Source organism: Episyrphus balteatus, chromosome 3 (genome assembly GCF_945859705.1).
Source record: "Episyrphus balteatus chromosome 3, idEpiBalt1.1, whole genome shotgun sequence".
In the NCBI taxonomy this organism is placed as follows: Eukaryota; Metazoa; Arthropoda; class Insecta; order Diptera; family Syrphidae; genus Episyrphus; species Episyrphus balteatus.
In genome coordinates this window covers 691,711-713,184 of record NC_079136.1, presented here as the reverse complement: position 1 = coordinate 713,184, position 21,474 = coordinate 691,711, and the positions used below count along the sequence as shown (strand labels likewise).

The 21,474-nt window shown below is 31.5% G+C and overlaps 1 protein-coding gene across 3 annotated transcripts in view; it reads right to left on the bottom strand.

The window, feature by feature from the left end:
• Positions 1-21,474, bottom strand: part of LOC129913354 (peripheral plasma membrane protein CASK) — a 426,424-nt gene that overhangs the window by 388,067 nt on the left and 16,883 nt on the right. The window lies entirely within an intron of this gene.

Genomic DNA, 21,474 nt, shown 5'->3' with positions numbered 1-21,474 from the left:
TATGATCTTCGACAACACTAGAAATTACCAATATCATATGAAAAAATATCACCAAATGACAGTTCCATATAATATGATGTCAAACAAAAGAAAAAGTTCTGATTCTGATATCCAAGTTAAACGAATTAAAATTGAGAATGATCTGAACAATGAATTAAAGCACTGCACTTATTGTAGAATGGATATCAAGAAATCTATGTTCCAAGGACATCTTAACAGTAATTTGCATAAAAGTAATGCTTCTAATAAGCATTTAGACAACGTTGAAGTGATCTGCACTGCATTTAAGAGCCGTATCAAAAGTTATAGAATTCGAGATTGTGATCGTCATATCGACTATAAAGACTTTATGAAAAAGCAAGAGTGTACAATTTTGGGACTTATAACAGAAGTTCTACAGGCGCAAAATGTTTTAAAAGTTAATTTCGAAATGTTTGGACTATATGTTAAGGATAACAGCGATGAAACAGTTACCGATACTAAGTCATTTAATACAAAAAATGAAGTAATAAACCAGTCAACGGATTTAAGGAAGAGTTATCGAAAGTTTACTGAAGACATCACATCAAAAAGCGAAGAATTCCAAGAACGTGATAGTGGGTGGGCATTGCAGGAAGTGTTATACCTCGAAATAAATATCAATAAATACAATCCTATGCGTGGAGCATCTTACATTGAATTACCAAGGAACATTCAATTGAAACATGCCATCATAAATGTGAAGAACAACGATGATGCATGCTTTGCTTGGGCGATTGTATCTGCTTTATATCCTTGTCAAGACAACGCAGATCGAGTTTCATCATATCCTCATTACAGTAAAGTGCTGAATTTAAACGGTGTGGAGTTTCCAATGAGTATGAAAAATATTTCAAAATTTGAGAAATTAAATAACCTAAGTATTAATGTGTATGGTCTAGAAAATAATACCCTTGTTGGACCTCTATTTTATACTTGTGACAAAAGAGAAAAACATGTTAACTTATTATATTTAGAAAATGTTGAAAACGGACATTATTGTTGGATTAAAAATTTAAATAGGTTAGTTAGTAGTCAAATTTCTAAACGTAACGGTGCATTGTGGTTATGTGATGGATGCTTAATGTATTTTTGGAGTGAAGATCGTCTAAATGAACATCTGAAACATGATTGTAATAAAGTACATACCATATTACCAACTGAAATTGATAATTGTTTAAAATTTAAAAGCTTCAATAAAAAAATGCGAGTTCCTTTTGTAATATATGCTGATTTTGAAGCAGCCTTAAAGCCTTTTGATACATGTTTACCAAACCCTCTAAAATCATTTTCAAACAATATTCAAATGCATGAACCTTTTAGCTTTGCATATTATATTAAATGCAATTATGATGATTCTTTAAGTAAATTTGTTTTATACCGAGGTGATGAATGTACCGAAAACTTTATGAATAATTTAAAAGAAGATGCGCAGCGTATCAGTTCAATATTAAAAAAAGAAATCCCAATGAAAACTCTAACTAAGGAACAAGATACTGATTTTATAAATGCTAAAAAATGTTTTATATGTGGTGATAACCTCAATGAAAATCGTGTAAGAGATCATGATCATTTAACTGGACAATTTCGAGGTGCAGCTCATTCGGAATGCAATTTAAAATATCAAATACCTGATTTTATTCCTGTTATTTTACATAACTTGAGTGGTTATGATTCTCACTTTATTGTTAAAGAATTTGGTGATAGTGATGAAAAAATCGATGTTATACCCACAAACAAAGAACGATATATTTCATTTACAAAATACATCAAAACAGGCATTAACAATAGTAGTATTCAACTACGATTCATAGATTCGTTGAGATTTATGGCGTCAAGTATTGACAAATTGTCAAAGAACCTTAATCGAAATCAATTCATTGAAACTAAAAAAGCTTTTCAGAAAGATGAAGAATTTAATTTGGTCATGAAAAAAGGAGTTTTCCCATATGAATATGTTTCATCAGCTGAAAAATTGAAAGATACAAAACTACCTCCCAAGTCTGCTTTTTATAGCACTTTAAATTCCTCAAACATAACAGACGAAGATTATTTACATGCTCAGATAGTATGGAACACATTTAATATGAAAACATTAGGAGAATACAGTGATGTCTATTTAAAAACAGATGTGATGCTCTTAGCTGATATTTTTGAAAATTTCCGCAATGTGTGTATTAAAACATATGATCTTGATCCTTGTCAGTATTATACAGCACCGGGGTTAAGTTGGGATGCAATGCTAAAAAGTACCAAAGTTGAATTAGAGCTCTTTACAGACATAGATATGATTCATTTTATACAAAAAGGTATTAGAGGAGGATTAAGTCAATGCACCGGTAGATATGCAAAAGCAAACAATAAATATATGTCCAACTTTGATGAATCAAAGAAATCAACATTTTTAGGGTATTTCGACGTTAATAACTTGTATGGATGGGCAATGAGTCAATATCTTCCAATAAATAATTTTCGTTGGCTTAGTGATGAAGAATTAAAATGTTTGAATATAGAATCAATAGTCGATAATTCTAATAAAGGTTACATTTTATGTGTCGATTTAGATTATCCTGATTATTTACATGATCTACATAATGACTTACCATTTTGCCCTGAAAACTTGAAACCCCCATATAAAAACTCGAAGAATACAAAACTAATTGCAAATGAGTTTGATAAAACAAGATATGTAATTCATTATCGAAATTTAAAGCAATGTCTTGCAAATGGTCTCATATTGAAAAAAGTCCATAAGGTGCTGGAATTCAACCAGAGTGCTTGGCTGAAATCGTATATTGATCTCAATACACAATTAAGGACCTTATCAACTAATGATTTCGAAAAAGATTTTTATAAACTGATGAACAACAGTGTTTTTGGAAAAACAATGGAGAATGTTGATAAGAGAGTAGATGTAAAGCTTATTACAAAATGGGATAGTGTTGGAAAACGTCTCGGTGCTAATTCTTTGATTAGTAAACCTAATTTTCATAGCCGGTCAATAATACATGAAGACTTAGTAGTAATTCAAATGAACCGATTAAAGGTTAAATATGACAAGCCTATTTATGTTGGGTTTTCTGTTCTGGATTTATCTAAAACATTAATGTATGATTTCCATTATAATTTTATGAAAGTGAAATATGGGAAAAAGTTAAACCTTTTATATACGGACACAGATTCATTCATTTATGAATTTGAAACAAGGGATTTGTATGATGATATAAATAAAAATATAGACTACTTTGATACTAGCGATTACCCAGTGGCTAATCAATACAACATTCCAAGAGTAAACAAAAAAGTCTTAGGGAAGTTCAAAGATGAGTGTTCAGGAAAACTTTTACTAGAATTTGTAGGTACTAAATCCAAGTCATATTGCATTGTAACTGAAGACGATATAGTAAAAAAAATAAAAGGAATCAAAAAGAATATTGTTGGTAACGAAGTTACTTTAAATGATTTTAGAGAATGTATAAATAACCCATCTACATCCTTATTGAAAACTATGCATTGTTTTAGAAGTAATAAGCATTTTATATACACGCAATTAATAAATAAAATCACTCTCACTTTTGATGACGATAAAAGATTTGTTATTCCAAATTCATATAAAACCTTAGCGTGGGGTAACAAGCGAGTAGAAGAATATTATTTTACGTAGACTTAAGATATAAAATAATAGTTTATGTTATACGAAATATTTTTATGTTAACCTATATGATAAGACGATAATATCAAAAATAAGGAAGTTGTTATTTTAAATAGAAATAAGATTTCTCAGTTTTGTATTTAATTTTAGTTTTATACTTGAAACATTATAAGCAATAAAATCAATAAAAAAAAAAAAAAAAAAAAAAAAAAATCGTATTTTTTATTCATTCTTGGATTATTTCGTTTATATTCAACTTTTGGTATGAGGAAACGGATATCCTCAAGGATCCATTTTTTTTTTTTTTTTTTTTTTTTTTTTTTTACTGCAACCCAAAAACAACGTCGTAGTTTATAGCCCAAAACGATGTTCATAACTATTAAACCTCTTTAAACTGCTTTTGAACCGCTTTAAACTGCTTTTGAACCGCTTTAAACTGCTTTTGAACCGCTTTAAAACCGCTTTAAACTGCTTTTAAACCGCTTCTAAAACGGCTTTTAAACCGCTTTAAACCGCTTTTGAACCGCTTTTAAACCGCTTTAAACCGCTTTAAACTGCTTTTATACCGCTTTAAACCGCTTTTAAACCGCTTTAAACCGCTTTTATACCGCTTTTAAACCGCTTTTATACCGCTTTAAACCGCTTTTAAACCGCTTTAAACCGCTTTTAAACCGCTTTAAACCGCTTTTAAACCGCTTTTATACCGCTTTAAACCGCTTTTATACCGCTTTAAACTGCTTTTATACCGCTTTAAACCGCTTTTAAACCGCTTTAAACCGCTTTTGAACCGCTTTTGAACCGCTTTTAAACCGCTTTAAACCGCTTTTAAACCGCTTTTATACCGCTTTAAACTGCTTTTATATCGCTTTAAACCGCTTTTAAGCGGCTTTAAACCGCTTTTGAACCGCTTTTAAACCGCTTTTATACCGCTTTAAACCGCTTTAAACTGCTTTTGAACCGCTTTAAACAGCTTTTTAACCGCTTTAAACTGCTTTTAAACCGCTTTAGACTACTATGAAACCGCTTTAAACTGCTTTTGAACCACTTTAAACTACTAAAATGTAAGACCGTAATACACTGATCGCGCATCCCATACATAATATCAACACTTCCACCACCACATCAAATGTTTAGATATCTATTAGGTACAGATGATCCCTTTCTGATTTTCCTTATTTCATGTTACAACATGCAACGCTAATATTGAACTTGGATATTTTACATAAAACGAGCATGATCGTTCATGTCGAATTGTCGCTACAGATGTTCACAATTTCTTTACAATGAGACTATTGATGAGAAGCACCTCCAAACCTAAAACAAATGCAGGTGTATGTGTCCCTATGTAATCTACTTTTTAAAATCAACAATGTATTGTCTAATTGGAATTATCAAACTCCCTCCTGACGTTCTTAAAATTTTGTTCTTTTTCCTTCTTCCTCTTCTGAAATAGATACTACATACACACAAATACAGGTCTAAAAACAAAATTGAACAAATACAGGTTTATCAATCGCCATCAAGAATTCTAAAAAACACACACAAAATACCGCCTAAAATTTAGTAGATAATGATATTAAAATGATGTACTCGATAGCATATGGATTCATCTCCAAACTCCAACGCACAAATAAAAATATAAAAAAGTAGTAGATTTTACTTCATGGATTGTGAGTGTGTGTGTGTGTGTGTGTGCATATATAACTAGCCTTCTTTTTCAATCAATGTAAAGGTATTGTCTAATTGGAAGTATGAAACTCCCTCATAAATTTCTAAATATAGACTTTTTTGTCATTCTCCCTCATCTTCTTCTGGTTTTAGATGCTATACACAGCCGCTTAAAAAAAAAAAATCATAAAAAATGCCTCCCAAAATTTAGTAATAGTCACCCTTAAATGTACTAGATTACCTACACTTCCCATACAAATTTTTGTACTAGAGCTTGGGAGGTTGGGAGGATCCAGAACTCTCAAAAACACACTACTTGAAATAGAAGTAAAAACACAAAGGACTTAGTTTTACTTTTTTACCTTAACGTGTGTGTGGTGTTGGTGGTTGTGTAGTTTCCTTTTCTTTTCTGTTTAACACCGGAAGTTTGTATACGGAAACGCTTTTACCTTCCTGTGTTTGAGTGTGTAAAGTAGTTTCTATTTTGATATTTTAAACTTAAGAAAATACGAACTAAAAAAAAAGAACTTAAGTTTATGTATAAGAGATTTGAACATTCCATCGGACTTAATAAATCATTGTTATCCAATATTTAATCTATATTGTATTAATCCCTACTCAATCCCTTTCAATGCCAAAAGTATTACAATACTTGTTGCAGAAGAATGAGGAGATTTAATGCAAATTTATAACAGACGAGATAAGCTGTTTGAATTATAACCGAAACAGATTGGGTATTTTATGTCCTCACAGGTAGAGATATAAGAAGTATAAAATTTTGTTGCAAGCATTTATTTATAATCACAATTAATCCAGTCAAAAAAGGGTTTCACCTCGGAATTAATGCTAATAGAAATTTTTTTTTCTCAATATCTTCGTTTTGGCATTCTATAACATACCTCAAAAGTCTAGAAAAATCTAATGTCCGCAAGTCGCGATTTTCAAGGTCAAAGCGCGAAAGGAGATTTTCAAAATTAGCAATAATAGACAATGGTATTATATACACATATGATACATATATGATACATCAAGTCAATCTGACGTCTCTGAAAAAAGTTATACCAGTTTTTCATCTGTCAACCCATATTATTATAACAGTTGCAAACTTACTACCGAAAAACCCTTAAAAGTTATGGTAGAGGGACCAAAATTTCTATGAAGATTTTCATATCCATTATCATTAAGAATCAAAACAATGCAATGAAAAAAACATTCATATCTAAGAAAAATTGGTATTTTTTGAGAAAAGGGGAAATTTTGCGATATGCACTAAAAAACATCCTGGTACAATCTTGGAATTAGTGCTAATAGGCTAATTTTTTTGTTTCTATCTTTGTTTGGATATTCTATAACTTATGTCAAAAATCTAAAAAATCGCAAGTCCTAGATTTTTCTAGACTTTTGAGGTATGTTATAGAATGCCAAAACGAAGATATTGATCAAAAAAAAATTCTATTAGCATTCATCCCGAGATTTAGCCCTTTTTTCACCTTATTTTATTGTTAAATCGGTTATAACGAACTCGATATGCTTGTTTGAGTAATTATCGGAACTTCAGGAATCGTTCTGAATAACCGATATCGTTATAACCTATACTGACTGTATTTGTTTTTTTTTTATTACAGTTTTAAACTCTCTTACATTAAAATAATTTAATTTACACAAATTTAATAAGAAATGATTTAAATTATGTATTTTAAACGCTATATTTTTGTGAAATCATACATTAAGAGAAAATACTTGTAGAATGAGTGTGTACATTTGTTTAAAATGATTTTATTGCTGGGATCCTGTGAAATCAAAATTAATTTGTTAAAAAATAGTTTTCCCTATCAGGTAACGCAAGGAAGGTTCTTTAAAATTTCAATTTTTCACCTTTTTGAAACACCTTGAAGTGAAAAATGTAATTTTGAGCGAAAAAAAACGGATTAATGGTTATTCTTAAATAAAAATTACTATATAACAAATTTAAAAAAAAAACTCTCCGGTGTAACCTCAAGTACAGAAATAGTGTTTAAAATTTCAAGAGGATCGGTGTAGCAGTTTTGAAGTTATGAGGGGGCACCGATTTTGAAAACGTGAGTTGTACGGAAAATGCTTTAAAGTTTTTAACAATGGTATAAAACGATCCGAAAAGAAGTACAGAAATACTTATAACCTAATCAATTTTGCTCCAATCAGCATAAGATTGTGTTCTTGTCATAATCCCGAAAACTGAAATTTTGAAAACCTAAAATCCCGAAAATCCAAAATCCCGAAAAGCCAAAATCCCGAAAACCTAGAATTCCGAAAACCCAAAATCTCAAAATCCTGAATTGGATCCCGAAATCCCGAAAAATTATATAAAATCAAAAATTTGCGCACATAATTAATTTTATATAATTTTTCGGGATATCGATTTAAAGAAAATCATAAGTATGAAGGTATGAAGTAAACACATTAAAAAAAAACAATATAACTGTTTAATTAAAGTAATACCTCTTCGAACTTGATTTCAAATTCTTATTGTGCTTTCAGCAGTGGGGAAAAATTTATTGAACCAAAATCAAAACAATTGTGAGTTTTAATATTTGAATTATAAATGTGTGTTAAAATTTTTATTTAATATGTGTTTTATTTTATGTTTCTATTAAAATTTCAGTGAACAGCAAATTTTGAAGATCGGGATATTGGCTTTTCTGGATTTTGAGTTTTCGGAATTTTGGTTTTTCGAGATTCTGGGTTTTAGAGATTTCGGAATTTCGAGTTTCTGGGTTTTCGGGATCTTGGGTTTTCTGGATTCTGGGTTTTCTGGATTTTGGACTTTCGGGATTCTGTATAAAAAAAATTTCGGGATTATATCCGTCTTCCCATAACATTTTAACATAACATTCTTGCGAATGCATGCATGAAGTTAAATTACAAAAATGCAAACAAAAATTTATACAATACCTCCCTTATACAATGAGTTCGTATGCTTTCGCAACAAATTTGTGTGTTGTTGATGTTGAAGTTACTATAAAGAATATATATCGCACGTTAAGAATAATTGTGGCACTACCTAAACAACAATGTACATTTAGAACCATCTAGATTCCGGTATAAGACTCGCATCTTTTGCGAAGATCCTCGTTCTTATAACTTATCTAGTTTCTACACGAGGCTCGCTAGTGTCACCTATATCTCAAAACTATGTTTTTGGTTTAGTGTCATTGTTGTTCTAAAGGTGCTAAATACCTAAAAAGAAGTCGCAAACTTAAAAAAAGCTTAGTTTGAAACTTTGGCCTTTAGATGGCTTTTCATTCCAGTAAAAGTGTTTCTTATAGGCTATAACTAGCAGACAATAAAGACGTTTTCAACGATACCTCACTTGTCAAATTATTATAAGTAGTTTAGAAGTTATGATGGAACAAACATGTATAAATACTGGCCAAATAACTTAACCCTACTTTAAGCTGCACTCGCATATACATTTAATTTCACATAAACATAAATGATTTTAATATTTCCATAACCATAACTCATAAAAAAAATTCTTTTTCATCTACATTTCATTAAATTAAATTCTTAAATGAGTAAATCAAACAATAACCACATTTCCTATATATGTATATTGTAACCACTTGCTAAAAAACAACTTCAAAGTAAAACAATTAAACCACAACACAACAGGTAATAACAATAATAATAATCATCATTCCGTTTGATCGATTTTTTTCTTCTCTCACTCTTTCTCTCTCTCTTCAAATCAAATAATAAATCCGGAATTGCTTGTGACAGCAGGAGCAATTAAAACATTGCTTTTGAAGACAGATTTTAACACTCTTGATTCTTGGATTTTAATCAAAGGAAAATTTTGACATGCCAAACACATCAACAGCAGCCAGCTATTCAGCTATATACATGAGCTATATGAATGTGGTTCAGGCGACCACAGAAATTCACATTCAAATAAAACGGATTTGGATAGAGGTTTTTTTGGTGATGGCAAAAATTCTATTTACACGAAGGCGTGCAACCAAACCAGAGAGTAAAAAGTGGTGGTGTGTCGCAACTGGTGGTGGTGTGGCTGTGGGATGAATATGTGTATGGTACTTTGAATGGTTTCCTAGGAGAAGGAAGGACCCGCCACTGCCGCTGTGTGTGCTACCATTCCTCCATGTGGATAAGAAAATTCTTTGGAAAATATCTTTCTTTAGAATAATTTTGTGCAAAGTTTTCTAATCCGCAAGTCTCTTCAGATTTATGGTTATACACTTGGAAAAGCTTCAAGAACGTGAGTCAGGATTAGATGTTTCTTTCCGTAAGTAGAATAACAAATTATTTCAAGAAGACGACGACGACAACGACGACAACGACGACAGTATTACTGGCACAGTGCATCGTCATCCTTGTCTTCGAAATAGGTGATGCCATATGCTCACCCTCTCTGCAATATCAAGATTTCAGTCTTCTTCTTCTAGAACTGCAAACATACCTACTTTTGAAAATCTTAAAACCTTTTGTGAATTTGTATTATTCTGTGCTGAAACTATCAGCCAGAACAGACGGTAACAGCTGCATAACACAAAAATAGGAAACCAAAAATGGCAGAAATAAGTTCCGGAGGTCAATGCAGACGTTACATTCTTATACCTACTCTACTTGACTGTGTACCTACACAAGTTGAGAGTTGAGAAAAAAAGTTCTTTGAGTGTTTAAAATATTTACCAAAAAGACTTCATTGAGGAGTGTTTGAAGAAAACTTTTCAATTAACCCTCCTTTTGCGGAGCGCAACTATGTACCACAATCTCTATTCTATACTCTCAAAAGCAACTTGCATTTCGAAGTGAATGCAAAAAAAAAAAAATAGAAATGTATTTTGTTTCCATTGAGTAATTGTTGAAGTTTGCTAAAACTTTAATTTATAAAACTGAAGGCATTATGCTTCGCTAGCCGAGATTTCCCTGCATTTAATTGTTGTACCTACATTATTTTTTTGTTTGCAATTAAAGAAGTTATTGGTTGTGCTTTGCAAAACCAGGTCATTGTGGGGAAGTGCGGTAGTTATATTTGTTGGAGAAATTGTTTCCTTCAGATTTTTTAAACTAATGGGTTTTAATTTTTTGTGTTAAGCCTTTTTTCAGAAAAAAAAAAAACAAAAATCGTGAAATTCTTCTGAAATCACCCTGTTTATTAAATAGTAAAAACAACAAGATTTCATGTTAAAAAAAATGTTTACTTGGTTTGAAAAATAATTAAAAAAAACTCATCCTCTAATCTGAGAAGGTTTTAAATTTTTAATTTTACTCGTTTTCCCAATTCAGTTGTTTGTAATTTTTTTTTTATTTTATTCTGTACAGAACTCCCTTAATAGTTAGCCATAAGCCTGTATATTGACTTTTAGATGCATTATAAGCTTAAAGAGCGCCGAAAATAATATTCTCTTCGTCTGGAAGTTTGTATTCTCGCTCTCTCTTTGCGATGATGGAAATAAAAGTTATTTATTATTTAAAAGTTAATTTTGTTTCGGTGCAAAAATTAATAAATAAATAGCACAGTGTTGTTGGCTTTTGGAAGGCGCTATTACTGCGTATAATTCGGGGATGGTTTTTATACTTTTGAAATTTTAATGTAGGTAGAGATATCTGGGGAGACTATTGCATCCTGTGGAATATATATATTTGGGTTTTGGTTTTCCAAGGGAATAACAAAAAAATAATAACATTCAGATCATCATAAATATAAATTACTAAATCTTTTGAAGTTGTCCATAATAAAAGTGGTGGTCGTCTATGTGTCATTTATTGGAATGGTGTCGGTGGTATTAGCTATAAAAAAATGACAACAGTAAGATATTTTTCTTTAATGCTTTCTGCTCATCAAATACAATGGTTTTATTCAAGATTCTGCGTTATGCCTTGATAACGTCTTATTAAGCGATGAAGACTGGCTGCATTCATGAAAAAGCGTTCCTCATACACTCGTTCCGCCTGAGGTTATTAGCAGTGTGGTATAGTGTCAGCAGATCAGGGTGTTAGATTGATCGATTTATTTTTTTGCACCAGGGGTTAGAATCCCAAAACAGCCCAATACTTTTTCTAAATTCTTCGGCAGTTTTCCCAATTATTGTGGTTTTTTAAGGGCTTTGAGTGCTTCAAGTTTTAAGAAGTAAATCTGATGCTTAGGACATTTTGCTATGCCAAATTTAAGACCAACTACTATTTTTGTGTTGCAGGTTATCCTCACTTCAAGGTTTAAAGTGCATTAGACAGTTTGTCACAGAAGCGTCTACAAAAGCAATTGTTGAACTGCAAAGTTATCTGTCACAAGAGAGAAAAAAAACAGAAAACTAAAATATGCTGAAATTTTGCTTATTCGAAATGGTGCCAAACCTGAATTTAATAATTATTCAATAAGAACTCCTTCTAATGTAAAGAAATATTGGTTTTAGGATGCATCCTGTTATTTATTTTGTCAGTAAAATACAGCAGTCTCGTACCTATACCAAAAAATCTTGTTGGAATGGCTCCCAACGCAACGGGGGGTTTCTTAAGAGCCTTGAGTGCTTTAAGTGCTTTAAGTTTCTATGAACAAATTTGTGCCCTAAGGATATTTTGCTTTAAAAAAACATTAGAACAACCGCCTTGTTTGTGCGGAAGTTCATTTTGATTCTATAGCATTTTAAGTTAGGTGCTTTAGACAGTTTGCTACAGAAGCATCTAAAAAAGCAATTGCTGAATTTCAAAATTATTTGTCAAAAAGAGAGTAAAAAACGCAAGAATTTGACTTGTGCTAAAATTTTGGCTATTAATAATGACGCCCAACAGAAAACAAATAATTCTTCAATAAGATCCCCAACTAAGAAAATATTTTTTTTATCAGAAAATCGCATCACGTTCGTATACCAACAAATCTTGTTGGAACGTTAGGTCCTTCAATGGCTCCCAACGTGGGGTAGATAATAATTCTTCTGTTAGAAAAAAAAAGGCCAGGAAAACTGACTTGTGCTGGAATTTTACTCATTCAAAATGAAACTCAATGCGGAGCATTCACTGTGATAACCATTCGCAAAATAGAATATTCAATAATTAAAAGCTGACGCACATAGGAGTATTGTCGTCAAAAACCTGGCCATAATTATTTTTCGTGGTTTTTGTCACTATTTCTGTTTAAAATGAGTATTCCTATAAGAAAATACAATATAAACCTAGTTTTTGTTAATTTTATTTTATTACCAAAAATTAAAAAAATTGATTAATGGCCTGTACTCCGCCTGTCGACATTATTTTTCTCAATTTTTTTTTTTTCCTCATCCCTAATACCCAATTCAATTTTTTTTCTCTCTTCCCCAATTTTAATTAAGATCACCCAAAATAAAATACACTAATAACATCAGTAAATTTAATTTAAAAATAAAAAACGTTGCATAAAGTAAGCAGTATTTTCTATCAGAAAGTGAAAAACTAATTGACCCTCAATTCTCTAAAGAGCACCTAAGAGCACCCAATTTTTGTTGCATTGTGTTAAAGAATATATAAACTAACTCATAAGTTTCAATTCATCGCAGAATAACGGGGTATACTAACACAAAATCATTAAAGTTCAAATAATAACTTACCAAAAATATCAAGTTTTTAGATACTAGTTCTAAGCCCGAATTAAAATAGAAAAAACCATCTAACATTTTCAAAACTTTATAAATATCGTTGATAAATAACTGAAGAATAATGCTCCATTTAAATTTGTTTAGATTTCTATCACAACACTTCGATATCTCATATAGAATAACACTTACCAAAATACTTCGCATTCAAATAAAAATGAGGTGGATGTAACAGTTAACTTTGAACTCATTTTTTAACAAGACACGATCGAAAAACAAAAAAATGAGTGCAGCATATTGACACATGTTTATTTTGCACCCATTTTGCCAAACTTTTTGGTGTCAATTTAGATTTTCAGAAAATCGACTTATGACCAGGTTTTTACTGCAAATACTCCTATGTGTGACGTGGGAGAGTTATCAACACGCTCCAAATCTATAGAGGTGTATGGCCAGATGATGGGAAATAATGCAAAGGACACTAAACACATTTATGTCTTATGAACAATCATATCATTTGGAGTTGGCTTGAAAATGTTAGATTTTGTTTTTGGAATGACTAAAAGCTGCATACCTAAATAAATTGGTACATCCTTTAGAAAATTGCCTTCTTCTCTAATAAATTTTTTCGGGCAAACCTACTGTTTCCGGAAAATTTGCTAGAAGCAAGAAATTTTAACAGTCCTTTAATCAGTGTAGAAATTTCATTCAGCTCCCGCTTATGCCCATATGCGTTTCCCGTGTTTCTTTTTTTCGTTATGGACGCCCAAAATGTATACTGTCCGACCTGTCATTCTTCCTACTTTTCAACTCGCAACTTTCAAAATTGGTATAATGCATTACTTTGCTAGACCCTGGGAACCCCTCACCCGAGCATTTCTTCTCTGTCCAGGATCAGTGCCATGTATAACACTGGTAGTGACTGGCGGAGAGGTTCTATTTCTTCTACAATATTTCAGTTTTATTTTATATCGCTCTCTTAAGTCACCAGTGATTTCCAGTCGTTCCAAGCCAGCGACTGATATGTACTTGTACACTTTTTGGTAAATAGTTAAGATGTCGCTAGCTCCACTCCTATTTTAAGAATCAGCTCTAAGTTAGTCTTTAATCTTGTTGGGCCTTAAAAATAAATTTGATTTTTTTTGATATTCCTGAAGTAATCTGCTCTAGATTAATTGTTATTGATGTAAGCACCTAATATTACTTCAAGGTTTTTTTTGTTCAAACTAAAAATTTAAATGCATAAAGCCGAACATAAGTGGCTATTAAACTCATTCGGTTTGTTCAGCTGCTTCACCAAATACAAGAAAGACAACCAAACAGCCCAGAACTAAATCTATTCACCAATTTTTTTTTTTAATAAAAGGATTTTAAATTTCAATCTCATTTCAGTTCATGGAGTTAACTGTACTATAAAAGGATTTGAGAAAAAATAATATATAAACATAAATTCCACACTCTGAAAGCTCAGTATTCTACCTGTGTTATGTATATTTCGTTGCACTTATCTTTTGGAGTTAAATGGAATTCCTGGGTTTTGCTCCAGGTTTCTGCTATCACTTTCCCGCATAAAAATCAGGAATACCTACTACTTCTACATTTTTCTGGTTATATAAACATAGGATTTACTTTTAAAGGTATCCTGTATGATATCGTCCTGTTCTGTTCTGTTTTTTTTTTTTTTACTTTGCTTTTTTTTTGTTCGTTCATGTATGGTGTCTGAGTAAATTGAGTTTTATAGTGCACCCAGAAAATGTTCAGCCAAAGATTTATATAGAATTTTGATGGGTGCTTTAATGGTGCTTTATTTCAATTTCCATTTAGTTTTGGGTAAGGCAAGTTATTTTTAGTCTTAGAGCCCACAATTTAATTTTTTTTTTGTTAAGGAACAAAAAAGGATGTTTCATATATTGTATTTACTTAAATACTAATATCGTGCTTCGTTGAGCAAAAACCATTTAAGTCTGTCTGTTTATCGTGAGGCAAATGTAAGACTTTGATTGAATTCTTGTTATACCTACTCTCACCAATGCTATACTCGTTATCTGCGATATTCATTCAAGATTTGATGACGGGAAATGGAGGAGTTTAGTAGGCAAAAAAAAAATATTTCTATTCTCTCACAGGTTGAATATCGGGGACTAGCCCAGAAGTGGAAGTTCTAAGTGGAGGTGGTTTGGGAAGAGGTTTCGAAAAGACTGGTATAAAATTGGTAAACTGCAGACAACTCTGAAGACCTAAAAGAGAAAAACCTCCCAATGTTCGTTTTTGTCGATGAATTCTGACATTTTGAAAAGTTTAAGCAACTTTAATAAGCAGTTAAAGTTCTCGATACAACACATTTACATAATTGAGTAAGACTTTACTTTCAAGTATTAATGACACAATCAGTGCTTTAATTAACGTCAATGTTTAACTACCAATCAAAGAAAGTTGAGAGTCACTTCCCATTATTCATTATATACCACCTTTACCCATGCCCAAAAGGAATACCTACAAAAAAAAATAACCTCCTTCTACAAGAATCAAAGCCCGGAACTTACAACAAACGTTTCTTAACGTTATAAACCTTTAGGTTAATGAATTCGATTAATTCATACAATGAAGGTCGTGAAGGTGGTATATAGAATAGGTACATCAAAGAAGAACGAACGAGCAAAATATATATAAATTGCTGCGCACATCAAAACCAGTTTGAATAAATTTTCAGGTCAAATTATTTTTCGTCCTGCTGCGTTGATTTTTTAATTTTTTCTTTTTTTTATTTCATTGAACGCGTGGAAGGAATATTAATGTGGTTGTGTCAAGGACTTTTAATTTAATAGCAATAGAATATAATAATATGAAAAGGTACTTATATAACTTTTGAATTTAAATATTTGACATTGAATCGATTTTGCGGGAACATTTTCGTGAAAATGGGAGGTTGGAACTTTTCTGATGAAAAATAAAAAGAAAGAAATGAATAATTTAAAATAGAATATAATTTCCTTTACAAATCACAGACAAGGTCCTAGAAGAAATTGTTATAGTGCTTGGTCTGGTTGTCCGGATTTTTTTTTTCGGTAACAGTTAACTAAATGTCAAATAATGACGTTATTTTTGTATAAAAACGAAGCTTAATATTTTTAATTGCGTGTTGTGTCGAAAATATGTGAAGTTTATTTTAAAATGTTGGGCATTTAATAGTAGGGCAGGTGTAAAAATAAAAAAAAACACAGCGATTAGTAAAGAAGAAGAAGATTGGTTTCATAATACTTCTGAAATCAGTAAAGTAGATAAATAAGCACTATACCTATTTATTTGGACTTGTTAAATTATTGATTTAATACAGCTTTTTACGGCCTTAAGTCCGGTGGAGCTCACTTGGATTCATCAGTTGACTTATCGTGAGAGACCTTGTCAATACGGAGGGTATAGACAAAAAATTGCAGTGAGTAAAATTGATCTTTTCAAAAATTATTCCCAAAACACAACCAGGTAAGTGATGGGGAGCAAAGACGAAAAGATCTTGGGTGTGAGTCTTATAATATAAAATTATTAGTATCATGAACTTGTTTTTATTTCAGATTGCGTGTTAGGAACATTAGGGTTTTCTTTAGGATCCCACAAGCTTATGTTTAAGGTTCTTATCCAGACAAAGAATCTCATATTGAGTTTTTTGTTAGCTTAACGAAAACATTAAGCATACTGTAACTTAATAAAAAAACCAAAAATAAAGTGAACTAAACTATTTTTAAAAGACGTTTCTTTTTTCGGATTTTTGGAGATTTTTTGGGACTTTGAAGTTTTCAGTACAAATTTTGTTTTTTGAATATCTTTTAAACGTAGGGTGGACAAACGACGATTTTAGGTATACGTATAGAACTCGAGATGGACAAACGACAGAAATTTGAAATTTTGAAAAAAGTCAATTTTTGGAGATTTTTTGGGACTTTGAATTTTTCAGTACAAATTTTGTTTTTTGAATATCTCCTAAACGTAGGGTGGACAAACGATGATTTTTTATTTGTATACATTTCTCGAGGTGGACAAACGATTGCCGTTTGAATTTTTGAAAAATAATCATTTTTGAGGACTTTTTAATTTTCAGTAGAGGTACACTGTGGTGTATGCGTACTTTTTTGAGAGTTGCTATAAAAATTTCTTTTTGGAATATCTCCTAAACAGAGGGTGGACAAACGATGATTTTTGGTATACGTAAAGAACTGGAAGGTGGACAAACGACAGCAGTTTGAATTTTTGATAAAAATTGATTTTTGGGGATTTTAGGGGAGTTTTAATTTTTCAGTGCAAAATTTGTTTTTGGAATTGCTCCTAAACGGGGGGGGGGGGTGGAACAAAAAAAAGAATTTGCTCTAAAATTTTTTTTGAAGGGTGGACAAACGAAAATTTTGGGTGGATAAACATGGACAAACGGTGGACAAACGAATTAGACAAATTTGGTTCAAAAATTTTGAGGTCGCAGTTCTGGCTTCACGGCCGAATCATTCAAGCCTAGATAAAGTCACTTTTTTGCAAAGTATCCGATCAGCGACAAACTTGTCTCAATCTTTAATATAAAAACCATCCTTTTGAAGTTCTTAAGAATATTTTCCAGTTTAATTTAGGATCGAGGATTACGTCTTAAAATGTTTCATAAGGTATTTCCAAATATCTGTCCAGTCATGAACTGAAGATTTTTAGATAACGTCAGAATTAAAGGCAAGCCCAAATTTTCTGTGATTTGTGATTTAGCTCAGTATTGGGGTTTTGGTTTTCGGGCAATGTTGAGTTATTTTTTCCTTAGCTCAAAAAGAAAATTAGCCGGATATTGTGTTGAAGATCCGTGGATTATTTTCCCTTTTCCCTTTAAAAGACAATTTTAAACAGATTGGCAATATTCTTTACAGCTTTAATTTTTGGTTTATGAAAATAATCTTTTGTAGACTTTAAAAGGGCCTCCAGGATAAAAAGTAAAATTTATGAAGAAGAGTAAGCTGGTTCTTGTCATCTACCTAAGGTAAGACAGATTTTCCACTTTCTTCCAAATATGATAATCATCCACGACAATTTCATTTGCATTTTTAGACCGTAACAAATATTTGCTAACGTTCAATCGGACTCGGCTATTGATTTTTGAGGTCGCTAATGCAGTCAATATAGTAAGTTTTGAAACAGGCCCTTGTCTGTCTTGTTAAATTCAGCCTGAAGGAAGTCGAAAAAAGTGTGACTACGGCATTTGAGGAAAACCTTCAACGGACCTGATTAAGGCAGCCAAAAGATGTATTTAACGTATGACTTAGTTTTTTTCCATTTTGGAACTACGCTCTGCATATACTGAAAATTGAGCAACTTATGTTGGTCTTTAGAAAGCATTTCTAATCAAATTGTACTATTCAAAATTTAAGCAATAACATTGCGATGCAATATGACCTAAATCCCCATTACCGCCCGGAACTAACTTAGATATGTAAATTTGGTACCTACCAGATCTTAAGAAATATATAATTTTAGTACATAGTTTGAGTCATTATTGGCTTCTCGTCAAATTTTTGACTTTAACGGTACTAGAATAGATTCTTTGGTCAATCACTTTTGTTTGACGGTTCAATGTCATTCCAAACCTACATTTAAAGTTTAAAGCCTTTGCTTTAAATAATATTGTGTCGAAGTATCATACCTATAGACGGTTTTGATGCATGTTGATTGTCATTCAAACTGTATACGAGACGGTTGGTTTTGTTGGGATCCCAAAACAATTATTTTTGAAGAAACAATTTACATTTTGGAATAGAAAAATACTTAAAACCCTCAAAAAAAATTCTCTACGTTCATGCGGAAATATCATATTTAGCAACAAAAAAGGAATGGCATAGGTACCTACTTCATCGTTCATCGATGTAACCCCTAAATCCTAAGGTAGATTTCAGACAAAAAAAAAACATACCTAATTCTATTGTATATTCAAATTCAAAATCTCGAATAGGGAAAACAAAATCGATTTTGTTTACATATTTATTCCCGTCTGTTGCGTTTAAAAGTAAATTTGCTTGCATCAGCAGAACCTAACCATCTTCCGATTTGACAAACATTATTTATTACTTCAACCAAACAAGCAAAGGCAAAAGCAAAAGCACGCAACACGCATTTAATTTGCCACCAATTACACGCTCCGATGGCAAGTGACAGCAGCCGTTTCAAAGATAACAATCTAAATCATGGAAAATATAATCCAAAATTTGGCATACCTTGCCTATACTATCTGCCTACCAGTGGGGTTATCTGCATGCGATGAAATCCTTTTTGCAAGGAAATGCTCTCCTTTTTGTGGTATCCTTCCTGCTGTTTTCCTGTTTTGTGTGTTGAATCCCATCATTAAGTTGATTTATATTTTGATGATGATAAAAGTTATGAACTAAAACAATGCACGCACTATGAAGATGTTATTATTTTTTAGTTTCACAGAATTTGATTATCCCTTTTTTTATTGAAAGAAAACAAAATAACGATATCTCGGTAAAGGGTGTTTCTTTTTAAATAGAAGCTCACCTTTCAAAAACTGTTGACGTGTTAATTTAATTTTTTTTTTAAACCTGTTACTATCGTTAAACTTGACAAACTCGTTTTATAAATAAAATAAACTTTGCCAAAATAAGCGCATCTATAGTAATCGTTTATTTAATGTTCAATAACATGTCGTCGTTAAGAAAAAATCTCTTAACAAAAAGCCTTTATATCTACGACTACTACTTTCTTAAAAACTTGTGGTTCTCTCCGTAAATCTTCTAAAAAATAAATTCAATATAAGTTTCAGTACATTTAAAGCCATTTGTGGTAGTTAGACTTACAAAAAAATGAAACCATACTTGCCCTGCAGAACGTTAAAAAAAAAAAACATTATGTTCGCTGAGGCGTATGCGCACTATTTTTTCGGTTTTGGTGTTTTAAAGCTGCAAAATGACTGACCTAAATTCTATGTTTGTTTTTTTTTTTACAAATTCCCAAGAATTATTAGCGTAGCTTTTTCGATCTTAAACTAATACTAATATTTTTTTCGAAGAGCATAGTATAAGTAAATTTTAAATGTTAGATTCTATTTATGCCTTTTTTTTGGTGATCAATGACAGCTCTTAGACCATAATTGGTTTGAATGTAAAAATAATGTCAAAGTTTAAAATTGCTTTACTAAAATTACTATTTTCCATGTTTTTTCTTCATTTTTATCAAATTTGAATGTTTATATAAAATTGCCGCAAAATAAACAGTGTTTTTTGTGAAGAAATGCGAAAAAAGAAATTATTAGTCAGCAAAGCAATTATAAGTCATACAGGATTTTTCGTTTTTAAAATATTATTTGTTCAAAGCTCCTCTTTGAAAATGCAAGACCAAAACCAAAGCGCCATTCGCTTTTTTTCTTAAGCAAAATTTGTGTTTCTATTCAAGTCACGCGCATTGTATTGTCTTAATGTTGCTTTCGGTTAAAACTTTAAAATATTATTTTGAAAAAAATTAACGAGTATTGGCTATTAAAAAAGAAATTAGAAAGAGTTCACTATGGCGTATGCGTACTTTTTTAAACTTTTTCTATAAGGGCATTAAAAAAAAATGTGAACGCAGATCTAGTATAGACTTGAAACTATCAAAAGGCTTGTTGAATTTGAATCGAATGCATAGGTATTACCTCCACCACTGCACCACAGGACACTGTCTAATAGCAAAACGAATGGGGTGTTCTCAAACGACTTCTGCAGGAGTTGCATGGAGGAAGAAGAAGAAGAAACTGTTCAAAACTTTCTGTGCATCTTCCCTACTCTCCCCAATAGAAGAAAACTACAACTATGAGAACTTTTCTGTGAAGATGCTACTGATCTAGTGAAAACACGAAAAAAGTCTATCCCTATTCATTATAAGCTCCGAGTGGTTCGACTAAGGAGTTAACTTGCTAGTCTTTTGTGGTATCACGACTGACTCATAACATTCTGAATATAATGGTGAAGTTGTAGCTGTAGCTTGTAGCGTAAGTTGAAGAATTCTCAACTTTTACCTCAGCTGCCGCCAGCGATGCCAACTGAGGCATAATTATGCCTTTTAGGCATATTTTATTAGCTAAGGCATTGAGGCTTATTTTTTGCCATAAAAAGGCATAATTTTTTTCATTCTACTCTTGATTTATATTTTAAAAGTTTCTCATAATTTTTTAAATATTTTGATAAAAAAAGACTAAAAACTAATATTTTCAATATCTTTTAAATAAAGGTTGTTCGAAATTTTATCTACAGAATTTGTTTTTACCATTTAACTCTTGGTAGTGTTTAATTTTTCGAAGAATTTTTTTCACACTTATCACTTTTACTAGAAAAGAATCTAATTACGTGTAAAAAGGTCTAATACGCTTGCAAATAGGCTAATATTTTTTATTGGTGAAAAAAATTGGCCGCTAATATCTTCCAATTATATGAAGCAACGTCTTGAAATATTCCTTTCGAAGAAAATAAGTTTCCGTTACGTGACAAATAAGTTGCCTTAGCCCCGATTTTTCAATCGTCAGTTAGACTATCAGAAGAATGAATTTCAATATTAAAATATTTT